Source organism: Poecile atricapillus, chromosome 1 (genome assembly GCF_030490865.1).
Source record: "Poecile atricapillus isolate bPoeAtr1 chromosome 1, bPoeAtr1.hap1, whole genome shotgun sequence".
Taxonomy (NCBI): domain Eukaryota; kingdom Metazoa; phylum Chordata; class Aves; order Passeriformes; family Paridae; genus Poecile; species Poecile atricapillus.
The window spans coordinates 116541159-116555147 of NC_081249.1; the positions used below are offsets into that span (position 1 = coordinate 116541159).

General features: G+C 49.9%; 1 protein-coding gene across 1 annotated transcript in view; it reads right to left on the minus strand.

Annotated features, from left to right (window-relative positions):
- Positions 1-8978, minus strand: part of LOC131582074 (zinc finger protein 586-like) — a 35045-nt gene extending 26067 nt beyond the window's left edge. The window contains exon 1 of the mRNA XM_058844893.1: positions 8902-8978. The gene's annotated coding sequence lies outside the window, so the exon portion shown is untranslated. The remainder of the gene's footprint in view (positions 1-8901) is intronic.
- Between the last annotated feature and the right edge of the window lie 5011 nt (positions 8979-13989).

Here is a 13989-nt window from a genome sequence, read left to right on the forward strand (position 1 = left end):
GCAGGAGGAGGGGCTCCAAACCCATCCCAGGGTGCTCTGAGGAGGAAAGACCCACCCGGTGCCAGGAAGGCGGCCAGAGATCCAGCCAGGGCTCTGAGCTGGTGGTCCATGAGCAGCTTCAGGATGGGGAGAAGCCCTACAAGTGCTTGGAATGTGGGAAGAGCTTCAGCCAGAGCAACAGCCTGATCTGCCACCAGATGATCCACACTGGGGAGAGGCCCTACAAGTGTGGGGAATGTGGGAAGAGGTTTCAGACCAGCTCAGATCTCCTCGTGCACCAGCGGATTCACACGGATGAGAGGCCCTTTTGCTGCCCCGACTGCAGGGAGGGCTTCAAGCACAACTCCACCCTCATCACCCAGCGGCGCATCCACACTGTGGAGAGACTTTATGAGTGTGGGGAATGTGGGAAGAGCTTCTCTGTGAGCTCTCACTTGACCAGACACCAACAGAGGCACTGGTAAGGGAAGCCCTGCGAGTGCCCCAAGTGCAGGAAGAGCTTCGTGCGCTGCCCCAGCTCCATCCCCCATCAGAGGACCCACGTTGGGCAGAGCCCTGATGACCCACGTTCCCAGTGATCTGTGTTGGGAACACACTGGGCTGGTGGTCATTTTATTTCGGTTTCAATCATCTTTTGATTCATCCTCATCCATTTAAAACCAACAAATAATGGTAAAAATCAACAAATTCATCAAAGGCATCTAAAGCTTCACATTTTACTAGTGCTTCAAGGGAATCTGGGAGATACTTGGGAGTTTTTGGGAGTTGTGGACTTATTTGGTGGAGTTGTCTCCATATCTTGGCATTCAAAGAGATGAGATGGTTCGATCTGTCATCTCAAAACCACTCAATGCCACTGAATTCTACTCAATCCCTCTCCAAAATTATTTAATTCCACAGCCTCTCAGGGTGTGATTCCTTAAGTTTTAGCTTTCATATTTTTCATATTCTATGCTGCCTAGGTTTGTAGTTTTGAACTTCCTATTAAGTGTTAGTGAGCTCTCTTCACAGTGTAGGTAGACAAAACAATTCCTTTTCTAGCTTGATACCAAGGACAATTGTTACAAGTTCCAGGCCAAAAGCAAAACCAAGGGTGGACTGAAGAGAGAAAACAAGAAGGATGGGACTTCATCATCTGAAGCTGTCATTGGACAATGAACCCCAATATGAGGTTGGACCTAAACTTCTAAAAATGTGAGACCTCGTGATGAGTTGTCCATTTTTGTGACCATTTCTGGTCCATCTTGGGTGTAGCCCTGGCCAGGCTCTTGTACTGCCCAAGGTGTATCTGTAGCGTGCTGGTCGTGGGTGGGGAGACAAAATCCATGACTCGTGCTCCAGTTGCTCATCAGACAAAACAGCCTCATTTATTATTCAGAACTCACTTGAATACCAAATTCAAATTTCCCAGGCTAGACAGCCATTGGCTGATACTTCTCTCCCTGCCCTGCATCTTGGCCAGTGGTGTGCAGTGGTTTAGACATGAATTAGGCTCGCTAAATTAGATTTGTGTTATGGCTAAAGTAGATTTACTGCTAAATTAGATTTGTGTTACATCTAGATTTACTTTGTCCAGTCCTGACCAGCTGTACTGTGACCATACTGTGACAATTCACCCTTTTTGGTTAAATTAAAAAATATAAAATGCTCTCTGTTATCCTATCTGCAAGGGCCCTTTGCAGACATGATAATAGGGACAGCATGGGTTTAATTTGAATGAAGTTTTCTAATTAATTTGACACAATTAATTCTCTTCAGCTAGCAATATGCTTTGTGTACTAAACTGAGTTTGGAACACTCACTTCCAGGAGCTGGCAGACAGGATCACAATCCTTCAAGCTAACATGCCACAGGTTAACTACTTATAGTTAAAAGCTACAACTTAACATTAAAAAACAAGAAACTGTTTAGAACTGAGATTATACCTGAACTCTATAAACAAGAGACAAAAAACCTTCAGCATTTAGAACCGTGAGAAAAACCCAGCTTAGCAGAAAAACAATTTGTAAACAAACAGTTTTTAAATGAACTGTCTTTTCAAGAGTCTGATTTTCATGGTGAATAAGTTGTTCTGGTTACTCTTCTTCAATCTGCTCCATCACATCCGTAGAGGTACTGTCAGAAAGGTGTTGTTTGTGTCCTTTGGCTGTATGTTTGACTCTTTCATATCGGTTGCAGCTTGCATTATCACTTCTTTGTCCCTGAGCTGTCCCCTGTGGAATGGGCTTGTGTGGACAGTTTATTTTCCCATGGCCTTGTTGTCCACACTTGTAGCAATGGGGTGTGAGTTTAACAGCAGCTGTAATAGAATTGGCTAGCATATCCATGTGATGAGATCCAGTCCCAACCTTAGCACATGCTGTAATCATCTCCTCCAGAGATGGATTCTCTTGAGGTAATGCAGCTATAATTTTTCTACAGTCTTGGTTTGCATTGTCTCGTGCCAATTGTAGCATTAATTGACCCCTTGCTTCACTGTTTGCGATTTGCTTTTCCATAGCATCCTGCAGACATTCTATGAATTGTATATAGAGCTCATGGGGGTTTTGTCTTCTACTTGAATAGCTTTGGGTTGGCACTGACAAGTTGGTAATTCTTGTTAGAGCTCACATTGCTAAGTCTTTCACTTGTGTTAGAATTGCGGGGTTCAGTCGAGCCTGGGTTTGGGGATCTTCTGATACTGCTAAATGATTTATTGTATGAACAGCCTTAGCTACTTTGCTTTCTGGGGTCCCACCACACATTCCTCCCTCTTGTTTTTCAATAATTCCTGTTAAAGTGCCATGTGCTCTTTCCACAATGGCCTGTTTTATTGTTATTTGAGGAACGCCAGTGTGGTGTGTTACACTCCAGGGCTGTAGGAAATGTTTTGTTTTCTGTGAGATGTGTGTTGTTTTGATGCTATGAGGGATGCTCAAAACAGCAAAGGCTGACTGCCAGTGTGCAATGGCATCCTGACCCTTTTTTCTTGTGTGTTTTATAGCACATACTGCTGATGAAAAGGTATCTATGGATAAGTGTATATATTTTAAATGTCTAAATTCAGGGATGTGTGACATGGGTTTAGCAGATTTGTAAGGCACGCAGTTCACGAGGGTTTGCTCCCATCTGCAGTGGTGCAGTGTGACCCTGGTGTCCTGATGGGACACTTGTGGTTGGGTTCTTTTTCCTCCTTGGACTGAAGATTGACGAGAGAGAGGCAGTTTTCTCTTGTTTGGACTTGGTTGTTTATTCTTCTTTTATCTCCATGACATGTATACAGGGTACAAGGAGCTACAAGCAGCTATGTGCACTAAGATAGAAAGGTGCAAAATGACTAACAAAGATCTTCTTCAAGGATTTTTATATGTTCATTTACCCAATTAACAAATGCCAAGTAAATTATTTTTCTTAGTGACCCAATGATCCAACACCTGTGTGCTGCACTGCAGCATTCTTTATGCAATCACTTACTACTACCCAAAAATCTCTAGAAGAAGAAGATGAAGAAGAAAGAAGGAAAATAGACAACACCTTGAATCCTCCATCTTGTCCTCTATTTTCTAAAAAAGTTTAAACTCCAAACTTGAACTTTTTCATGCAGTGACATAAGAAATCTCTCTAATCTACACACACTCCTAAGTTTTCTATTTAACAGTTTTTTTCAGGGTGTTATATGAAATTCAGAGTTTTCTTGGATATCAGAGCCAGGTATCAGAGATAAGGGCACACTCTCAGTGCCTCTGACAACAACAGTAAACTAAGTTGAATATTGTTAAGTATTATTCCACTGTTAAATCCTGAAGTCATATGTTATAAGTTAGCTTAAATACTGTTAAGTGCTTTTGCTAAATTGTGATGTTTGAGGTATAAATTAAGGTATAAGTAAAGTCCTGTTAAGTTTGAGCTCTGTTAAGCTCAAACACACACACGGACAGTTCTGGGTTAATTTCTGGTTGAATTGCCTGGATTTTGTTTGGTTTTGTTGTTGCTTTGTTTCCTTCCTGTGCCTGAAGTGTCCACTCGGGAGCAGAGTGACTCTTGCCAAGGAACTTTGTGCTGCTGGTGCGTAATGTTAAATCTGTTTTTTGCTGCTCCCTTGCTGGGGATTTTTTAAGCGCTCTCAAGCCCTCGTTGGTGACAGGGTGAAGGAGCCCTGGCCCAGGCTCTGGCCCTGGGGGACACGGGGACACTGCTGGGGGGTCCCTGTCCCCCTGTCCCAGGCCCCACAGCCCTTGGGATGTCCCAGAGCCATTCTGTGATGTCCCAGCTTGGTCTGTGATGTCCCAGTCCCTCTGAGATGGCAGAATCCACTTTCTGATGTCATACAGCCTTCTCTGTGATGTCACACACTCTTCTCTGTGATGTCCCAAGGAACACTGTGATGTCACAACCTGCTGTCTGTTGTCACAGAACTGCCCTCTGAGATTGTGGTGTCTGCTCTGTGACCTCACAGCCCACTCAGTAATGTCACAGCCCACCCTGTGGTGGCTCTGTGATGTCATACAGAAACTCTGTGATGTCACAACCCACTCTGTGATGTCATGCATTCAACCTCACAGCCCACTAAGTGATATCACCCATCCCACACTGTGATGTCACAGCCTGCTCTATGATGTCACAGAATCCCCTCTGATGCCGTAGCTGCTCAGTGACCTCACACAACAAGCCCTGTGATGTCACAGCCCCATCTGTGACCTCACACAATCCACTCGGAGCTGTCACACAGCCCCTGTCTCACATCACAGCTGTTCTGGGGCTCCAGGACACAGCCACAGAGGTGCTGCTGTGACACAGCCCCCTCTGGCACATCCCACAGCCCCTGCCAGTGCTGAGCCCCTGGGAGCTCTGTCTGGGCCTGCTCGTGTCCCTGAGATGCCCTGGCAGGGCCCCAGCCCTGCTGGGCTGTGCTCAGGAGCTGCTCCTGGCCAGAGCTGTCTCTCTGCAGCGCTGCCCTTGCCAGGAGCTGCCTCTGGGCCAGGAGCCCAGCCCAGCTCAGCAGCACAGACACAGCTCCAGCACTTTCATCACCCTCTCGGGCTTTTGGGGCTCTTTGCATCACACTCAGTCCCTCAGAGTGTGCTCCAAAACCTTCTCAAGAACTCCAAGTTAGATTGAAACACTGAAGTTTCTTGTAGTTGAAATGAGAGACACGAGTGAGAAAGTGTCCCCGGGTTCCAGGTAGAGCAGAAGACTGGAGGCCCTGATGGCAGCTGGGGACAAGCAAGGGAAAGGTGTCTGTGGTGCTGAGCAAAGCTGGATGTGTTTCAGGAATGCCAAGGGCCAAGGGCTGAGCCCCAGCCCCTGGCAAGGCAGATGCTGTCCCTCCCTCATTGCTCAGGGCTCTTGCCGGGGCACTGGCATGTGGGGATGTGCAATGCCAAGGGCAGCACCATGGGGCGGCCCCTGCCAGGCTGTTGAGCAGGGACAAGGAGGCAATGAGGCCCCAGGGCTGCCAGGGTCACTTGTCCCCTGCTGGCCTCAGGCCCAGGGCCAGCAGCCATGGACAAAGGGCTGCACAAATTGCCTCTGGCAGGGCCTTTCAGCTTCACAGCCCAGGGCCCTCAGCCTCCACCTGCTGCTTATGTGATGAGGCCTCCAAATCCCATCCTGGGAGATGTTTTAGTCTTCTCCATGGTCTGTGAAAATGGGAACACTGGTCAAAGTTATTTTCTCACAAATGTTGTAGTGACAGAAAAAGGATCAATGTCATTAAGCTGAACAAGAATGGATTTAGATTTGTTAGAAGGAGGAAATATTTTACAATGAGAGTGGCACAAAACTGCAATTGTTTTTCCAGAGAAGTGGATGCCCCATCCCAGGACTGCTCCAAGAGCAGGATCTCTGTGCAACCTGACACAGTGAAAGCCCTTCCCCAAGGATGGAATTCCTGTTATGTGGGTTCTCTGATGTGCTGGGTGCCCTCACAACGCTCCTGGCCAGAATGTCTGCTGAGGGCCAGCCAGGCTGCTGCAGTGGCACTGACCTCACAGCCTTCACCATTGCAGCCATGTCCCCTGGGCCTGGCTCTCTCCTTTCCTCTGCCCTTGCCTTGTCTCTGATGGCATGAAGAGTTGTTTCATTATTATCTTGTCCCCAGGGTTCTGGGGCCAATTGCTTGTCAGGCTCCTGGAGCAGAAGTGGCTTTTCAGAGCCCAGCCAGAAATGAGCCCTGAAGCAGCAGCTCTGCAGTGCTGGCCACCAGGCCGGGGTGCCAAGGGAGCCTTCTGGCCATGCTCTGGAAGCAGTTGCTGCTGCCAAGGTGCCTTTGGTGCCTCAGGCTGTCCCTGGCACAGCTCCCAGCACGGTACTCTGCACTTGTTCCTGAGCCCTTCCCTGGGCTGGGGTGGCCTGGGGCTTTTCCTACAGTGGGATCTGCCCTGGCCATGGCACAGGAAAGGCAGTTCCTGCTGGAGCAGGAGGCTGTTCCTGGAATGGGCTCAAACAACTCCAGCAAGGCCCTGTTTACGTCAAAATTGCTTCCTGAAGCACCACAGTCTAATAATTCTTACATCTCTTAAACTGTGGAGTAAATCACTCTTTTGTTTTAACTTACTCTCTGGTGAAAATAATTTTTTCTGTCTAATCATGATCCGAAACAGTCATAGCTGTATTTATAGAAATATGTCTCATATTCCATTGTTAATCCTGTGGGACAAATTGTATTATGCTTCAGTTCCACCAGTCTAGTCTCTTACACATAAACCTTTGACAAAGTCTGGGGCTGGGATTGAATCCACCTGCTCCCAGTCTCCTCTCTTAGAAGGAATTTAAAAGCCTAGGTGACCTGGAGGGGTTTGAGGATCCCTGGTGGCTGCTGGGTGTCATTTCTCCATCTCATGACTCAGCAGGACTTTCCCCGATAAAGAAATAAAGCCTTTGCCTGAAGCTCCCACTCTGCCCATGAAACAAAGCCCCGGGACTGTCTGTGACGTCTCAGCTCTTTGGCAGCCTGGGGACTCCTGGGATGTCACTGTGGAGCCCCCGTGAGTGCCTGTGACAGAGCGGTGCCTTTGCAGCCCAAGGTCCCTGGGATGTCACCATGGAATTGCTGTGACTGCATCTGACCACACGGCTCTTCAGCATCCCCAGAAAACCCTGTTGTCTCTGTGGAGTCCCTGTCTTTGCCTGTGACATTCCAGCTCCTGAACAACCTGGAGAACTTTGGAATGTCCCCATGGAGCCCCTCTGAGGGCCTGCAACATATCTGATCCTTGGTAGGCAACCATCACCACTACCTGTTTCTATGGTTTGTTTCCATGGCAACAGTCACAGCCCTGTTGCTATGCTCTGTTTCCATGGCAACAAGCACAGCCCCCTGTTGCTACGGTCAGTCCCTTGGCAGCTCCATGGAGACCCCATGCCAGGGGTGGTTGCCATGTACACCAGCTCAGGCCTGGAGCCAGAGTCCATTGCAATGGCAACCACTTGCAGTCCCATTCCCAGGCTCATGGGATCCCAGAGCCACAGAATTGGCTGAGTTGGGAGGGAGCCATGGGGATCCTCCAGTCCAACTGCTGGCCCTACACAGGACACCCCAACAGTCCCAGCCTGGGCCTGGCAGCGCTGGCCAAACGCTGCTGGAGCTCAGACAGCCCTGGAGCTGGGAGCCTTCCCTGGGGAGCCTGTTCAGTGGCCCAGCAGCCTCGCGGGAAAAACCTTTTCCTCACATCCAGCCTAAACCTGTCCGCCTCAGCTCCAGCCACTCCCTCCACTCCTGTCCCTGGGCACCAGAGGGAAGAGGTTCCCACAGCCCTCAGCCAGGGACCCGCTCTCAAGGCTGCTGCTGTGGCAACAAGGCCTGGCACCAGCTGGGATGCTCGGTTTCCACAGGCTGGGCTTCAGGAATGGCATTCCCCAATTTCCTGCTCCCACTAAAACTGCACCACTGCTCTCTTCCCTCCTGCCTCCCATGGAAAGCACAAAAGGCAAAGACCCCAGGCTGGGATAAGAAAAATTTATTGAGAACAGCAACGGGATAAGGAACAACCAGACACAGAAACAATTTTGGTAACAGAAAGGATAAGACAAACCATTCACAGGGAAAACTAAAATACCACCGACTGGCTCTTCCGGGACATGTATTTCCTCCTGACAAGAAAGGACACTCTCCTCCTCTGGTGAGAGAGAGGGAGTCCTTTTCCTGCCCCTGGCTATGACCTGAGATGGGATTGAATATAATGGGCCATGATCACACTCTCACATTCTTTGATCCCACATCATGACATTGCCACGGGCAGGAAAAGGTACAGGCGTCTTCCCAGCATGGATCACAGGGAACATGGATCACCAAGTCTCTTCCCAAAGTTGGTCCTCCAAGGGGGGATGAAGCTTCAGCAGTGCACGAAGCTCTTCCTGCACTTGGGGGATTTGCAGAGCTTCCCTTACGGGTGCCTCCGTTGGTGTCTGGTCAAGTGAGAGCTCACAGAGAAGCTCTTCCCACACTGGGGGCACTCATAAGGCCTCTCCCCAGTGTGGATGCGCCGGTGGGTGATGAGGGTGGAGTTGTGCTTGAAGCCCTCCCCACAGTCAGGGCAGAGGAAGGGCCTCTCATCCGTGTGAATCCGCTGGTGCAGGAGGAGATTGGAGCTGCTGTGAAACCTCTTCCCACACTCAGGACACTCATAGGGCCTCTCCCCAGTGTGGATGCGCTGGTGGGTGATGAGTTGGGAGCTCCAGCTGAAGCCCTTCCCACATTCCCCACACTCGTAGGCCGATTCCCCAGTGTGGGTCATCTGGTGGCAGATCAGGCAGTTGCTCCGGCTGAAGCTCTTCCCACACTCCAAGCACTTGTAGCGCTTCTCCCCATCCTGAACCTGGTCATGGACCACCAGCTCAGAGCCCTGGCTGGATCTCCGGCCACCTTCCCGGCACAGGGTGGGTCTTTCCTCCTCAGAGCACCCTGGGATGGGTTTGGAGCACCTCCTCCTGCGGGATCTCTGGGGATTTTCCTCCCTGTTGGATTCCTGTGCTGTGGAGCTGCTCAAAACGGCCTCTTCCATGAGGTTCTGCTGCGGGGACTTGTCGTCCGTAGTCTCCATCCTCAGCTCCTTGTCTGGGGGAGGAAGGACAAGGAGAGGATGGGATTTGCCTCTGTGCCAGAGGGAAGAGGAAGGAGATCCCCCCAGTGCGTCCCCGGCAGTGCGGCGTCGGCAGCGGGGTTGTCCTGCAGCTGGGGGCCAGGCTGGGCTGGGAGATGGAGCAGGAGAGAGGGGGAAAGGGGCACTGAGTTTCTCCTCACCTGCCTGGGTGTCCTGGAGTATCTTCCTCTTCCTCGCAGCATTCTCCTCCATCTAGTCAAGGTTTGGGATTAGGAAATCCTGGTTTGGGAGAAAACAAGGAATGAGCACGTTGAGTTTGAAGGTCCCTCTACCCAACTCTGACTCTAGAAGTCACCCGGGCATCTGGGGTGTCTTGGTTTGAAAGGAAAGGTGTTTGCAAACAAAGGCAGAAACCTACACTGAAATATATAAAAATGTAAGCAACCCAACCCCTCTGAATTATTATAATCTTGAAATCAAAGTGCTCACAGATAAAGATACAGGAATAGGAATATTAGTTTCTTACTAAAGAAATTAAAATGAAAATGCAGCAGTACAGAAATAAAACCAATGGAAAACCAACTTGCTGAGAGAGTCAGAATGCAACCTGACACCCTGTTGGTCAGGGTGCTGGCAGCAGTCCGATTAAATGGTGGCTGCAGTCCTCCTGGAGTGACAGATGTGGTTCTGTTTGAGCAGTGATCCCATAGAAGATTGTAGCTTACCTCTGAAGTTCCAATGCTGTAGGTGGGTCTGGTCTCTCCTCTGGGAATCCAGTGGAGAGAGACTGCCTGTGGTGTTCGGATTCTCAGTTTATATCCATGCAGGAATGCTTGGCTCCTCCCCCTGGGTGGAGCATCTCACAATGGGATGATGTCATTTTATCAGTCATGCAGTGAGACTCAATGGCCCATTAACAGAAGATATCCCCCTGGAGGGCGGATGGGTGGTGGAAGAGATGAAGAACACTGCCCTACCCGGTTTTAACAGCTGGCACAATAACAGAAGACATCCCCCAGTTATAAGGGAATGGGTGATGAAAGAGATAAAGAAAACAGCTCTACCAGGTTTTAACAGATGGTGATAGAATACATTATTTTGGTTACATCTTGCATTGCAACCCAAGACATGGGGTCCACAAAAATTTTTACACCCCCAAAATTCGGCCCTGAAAATGCCATCTAGGAGTTCCCAGTTCTGTTCTCTCCCTTTTGGTGTTCTGGGTTTCCCCCCGTCCCAGCTCCTGAGGGTCACGTGTGTATGGGGGTCCCCTGTCTACTCGGTCCCTGCCCTGCCCAGGTTGCTGGGAGTCTAAAAAGTTTCCCCCGTTTCCATCTCTCCACTTAGGAATGCTGGAAGCTTTTGGGATCCTGGGCTCCCAGCTCCGCTTATTCTCTTCTTGGGGGTGCAGGGGTTCCATGGATACCCCCCTACCCCTCTCCAGGCAATTGAAGGTCCCGCAAATCATGGTGCTCCCCTTCTCTGGGCTCCCCACTTTGGGGTCCTGGGGGACACAGGGCTCTGCTCCTCCAGGCTGCCTCTGCCAGCAGCTGCCACTGGGAACCCCCAATGTCCCCCAAAGGGCATTTTCTTCTCAGCTTTGGAGTTCTTCATTCTTCAATCATCACCCCCAAAAACCCAACCCAGGGACTCCCCGCAGGATATCTGGGCTGAGCTCCCCCTTCCTGGACACCTGTGGGAGGGGGGTGATGATCCCACGGATGGGGGCTGTGAATTCAGGGACTGAATCCCAGCTCGACTGGGATATACTGGGCCTGAGATCATAGTGGAAAACAAGCACTTGACTAGGATTGCTAGGAGTGTCTGGGAATTAACATGGACATGCTTAATGCAACTGGGATATACTGGGAGTGTCTGTGACCATACTGGGGATGACTGGGAATACACTGGGAACAATGGGAACTGTGCAAGGGACAACTGGGACCCCATGCTGGAGACAACTGGGAACAACTGGGAGTGACTGAGTCTGCACTGGGGGCAACTGGGCATGACTGGGACCATGCTGGGAGGGGCTGGGATCATCTGGGCAGGGACTGGGACTATACTAGGGGCAACTGGGTGCAACTGGAATCACACTGGGAGGAACAGGGAGTACCTGGAACTATGATGAGGGCAATTGGCATCCTACTGGGATCACAGTGGGAGCAGCTGGGCAAGACTGGGACCATACTGGCAGCAACTGGGACTGCCCTCAGGGTGACTGGGAGTGGCTGGGAGCAACTGGGATCAGCCTGGAAGCACCTGAGGAGTGACTAGGAGCAACTGGGATAGACTGGGAGAGACTGAAACCACAGTGCAGGTAAATGGGAGCAACTGGAACCACACTGGATAATCCTGGGAGCAGCTGTGCCCATGCTGGGGTCATATTGGGATCCTAGTGGAACTAACTGGTATCATACTGGAAGTGACTGAAAAGGGGCTGGCTAGGACTGGAACCATGGTGGAGGTGACTGGGAGCAACTGGGCCCATCCTGGGAGTGCCAGGGAGTCACTCTGGCCATGACTGGAATCATGCTGGGAGGATTTGGGAGTGACAGGAACCATACTGGGAGTGACTGGGTGCAACAGCTCATACTGGGAGTGACTGCAATTGTAGTGGGAGTGACTGGGATCATCCTGGAAAGTATTTTTATGTAGATCTTCTGTCTTTCTGGTCTCTTTTTCTTCTCCTTCTTATCCTATGTACCTGGAACATTTTTGGATATCTTAATGTTACCCAAAACCTTAAGGGTTAACACTTTTTAGGTTAAATGAGCTAAGCTAACAAAGTTAATGCTATGGTAAGAGTTATTGTTCAGTTGGATGTTGTATTAAACCCTTTGCCAAAATTCCTTGATTGTCTATATTTTGCCAGTTAAATTTTGTGTCATTTTGACCTTTTAGCTCAGTTGTCAGAGCATGGTGTCAGTATCACCAAGGTTGTGGGTTCAATCCTTGTGGGGCCATTCACTTGAGAGTTGAACTTTATGGTCCTTGTGGGTCCCTTCCTACCAAGAATATTCTTTGCATCTGTCCACAATGAGAAGATCTGGTTGGTGTTTCTCCTGTGCACCAAACTCAAGCACAGGAAGCTTTGGTTACCACCAGCATTGAAGTGTTCTGGGGTATTACAGCCCTGCAGGTTCACAGTGGCCTCTTGTTTCCATGAGACCCCACAGTGTCTCACTGGCCCCTTGGTTCCATAAGGATCTGGAGTGTCACACAGGTTTATGGCATTTGTCCTTGCTGCCCCTCACATCCCACTGCCCCACAAAGAGCCTTGAGCCACCCATGAGGGACAGGCCCTGCTGTGCCAGGCCTGGGCTCAGGGCTTGGCCTTTCTGCTTCCTCCAACCCAGCCAGGGCTTGCTCAGCATTGCAGTTCTCTGCTCAGAGCCTTTGGCTCCCGGCAATTCTGGCCTCCAGGATCTGCTCTCACTGGTCCCTGGGGAGCCTTTGGCAGTCCCTGCCCTTAGTGGGGCCGATTGAAGCTCCAAGAGACTTGGAGTTTTGCTTCTGACTCCTTGAGCAGCTTCTTCAGCCTGAAGGAGGGACAAAGGAGGATCAGAGAAAGGAGAAGGAGCCACGAGGTTGAGCACCCCCTGAATTCACAGCCTCCCACCCATGGGATCATCACCCCCAATCCCACAGGTGACCGGACAGAAGGAGCTCAGCCCAGATATCCTGGGGTGTCCCTGGCTTGGGTTTTTTGGGGGGGATGTCTGAAAAATTAAGAACTCCAAAGCTGAGTGGAAAATGCCCCTTGAGGGGATACTGGCGGGTCCCAGCAGCCCTAAGTGGGGAGATGGAAATAGAGGGAACTTTTTAGATTCCTGGCACTCCCAGCAGCCAGAAGAGATAAGGGACCAAATAGACAGGGGATGCACAGTACAAGTGGGACCCCCAGCAGCCGGAACAGGGAGGAACCCCTGAACACCAAAGGAGGGAGACCAGACATTCAGAAGTCCTGGGAGGCATTTTCAGGGCTGAATCTTGTGTTTGGGAGGTTTTCATGGACCCCTTGTCTTGGGTTGCAATGCAAGATGTAACCAAAAGTATGTATTCTATCACCATCTGTTAAAACCTGGTAGAGCAGTTTTCTTTATCTCTTTCATCACCTATTCCCTCATAACTGGGGAATATTTCTCTTAATAGGCCAGCCGTTAAAACCGGGTAGGGCAGTGTTCTTTATCTCTTCCACCACCCATCCTCCCTCCAGGGGGATATCTTCTGTTAATGGGCCATTGAGTCTCACTGCATGACTGATAAAATGACATCATCCCATTGTGAGATGCTCCACCCAGGGGGAGGAGCCAAGCATTCCTGCATGGATATAATCAGAGCATCAGAACACCACGGGCAGTCTTTCTCCACTGGATTCCCAGAGGAGAGACCAGACCCATCTACAGCACCAGAACTTCAGAGGTAAGCTACAATCTTCTATGGGATCATTGCTTCAACAGAACCACATCTGTCACTCCAGGAGGACTGCAGCCATCATTTAATCGGACTGCTGACCAACAGGGTGTCAGGTTGTATTCTGATTGGTTTTTTGTTGTTTTTCTCTTTGTACTGCTGAATTTTCAATTTCCTTTCTTCAGAAAACACCTATTATTCCTATTCCTATATCTTTATCTGAGATCACTTTGATATCAAGTTAATAATAATTCGGAGGGGATTGTTGCTTATATTTTTATCAATTTCAATGCAGGTTCTGCCTTCCTTAGCAAACACCTTTCCTTTCAAACCAAGACACCCCAAATATCCGGTGACTTCTTGAGAGGGACTTGGGTAGAGGGACCTTCAAACTCAACGTGCTCATTCCTTCTTTTCTGCCAAACCAGGATTTCTCATTCCCAAACCTTGGCCGGATGGATGAGAAGGCTGCAAGGAAGAGGAAGATGCTCTGGGACACCCAGGCAGGTGAGGAGGAAGTCAGTGCCCCTTTCCCCCTCTCTCCTGCTCCATC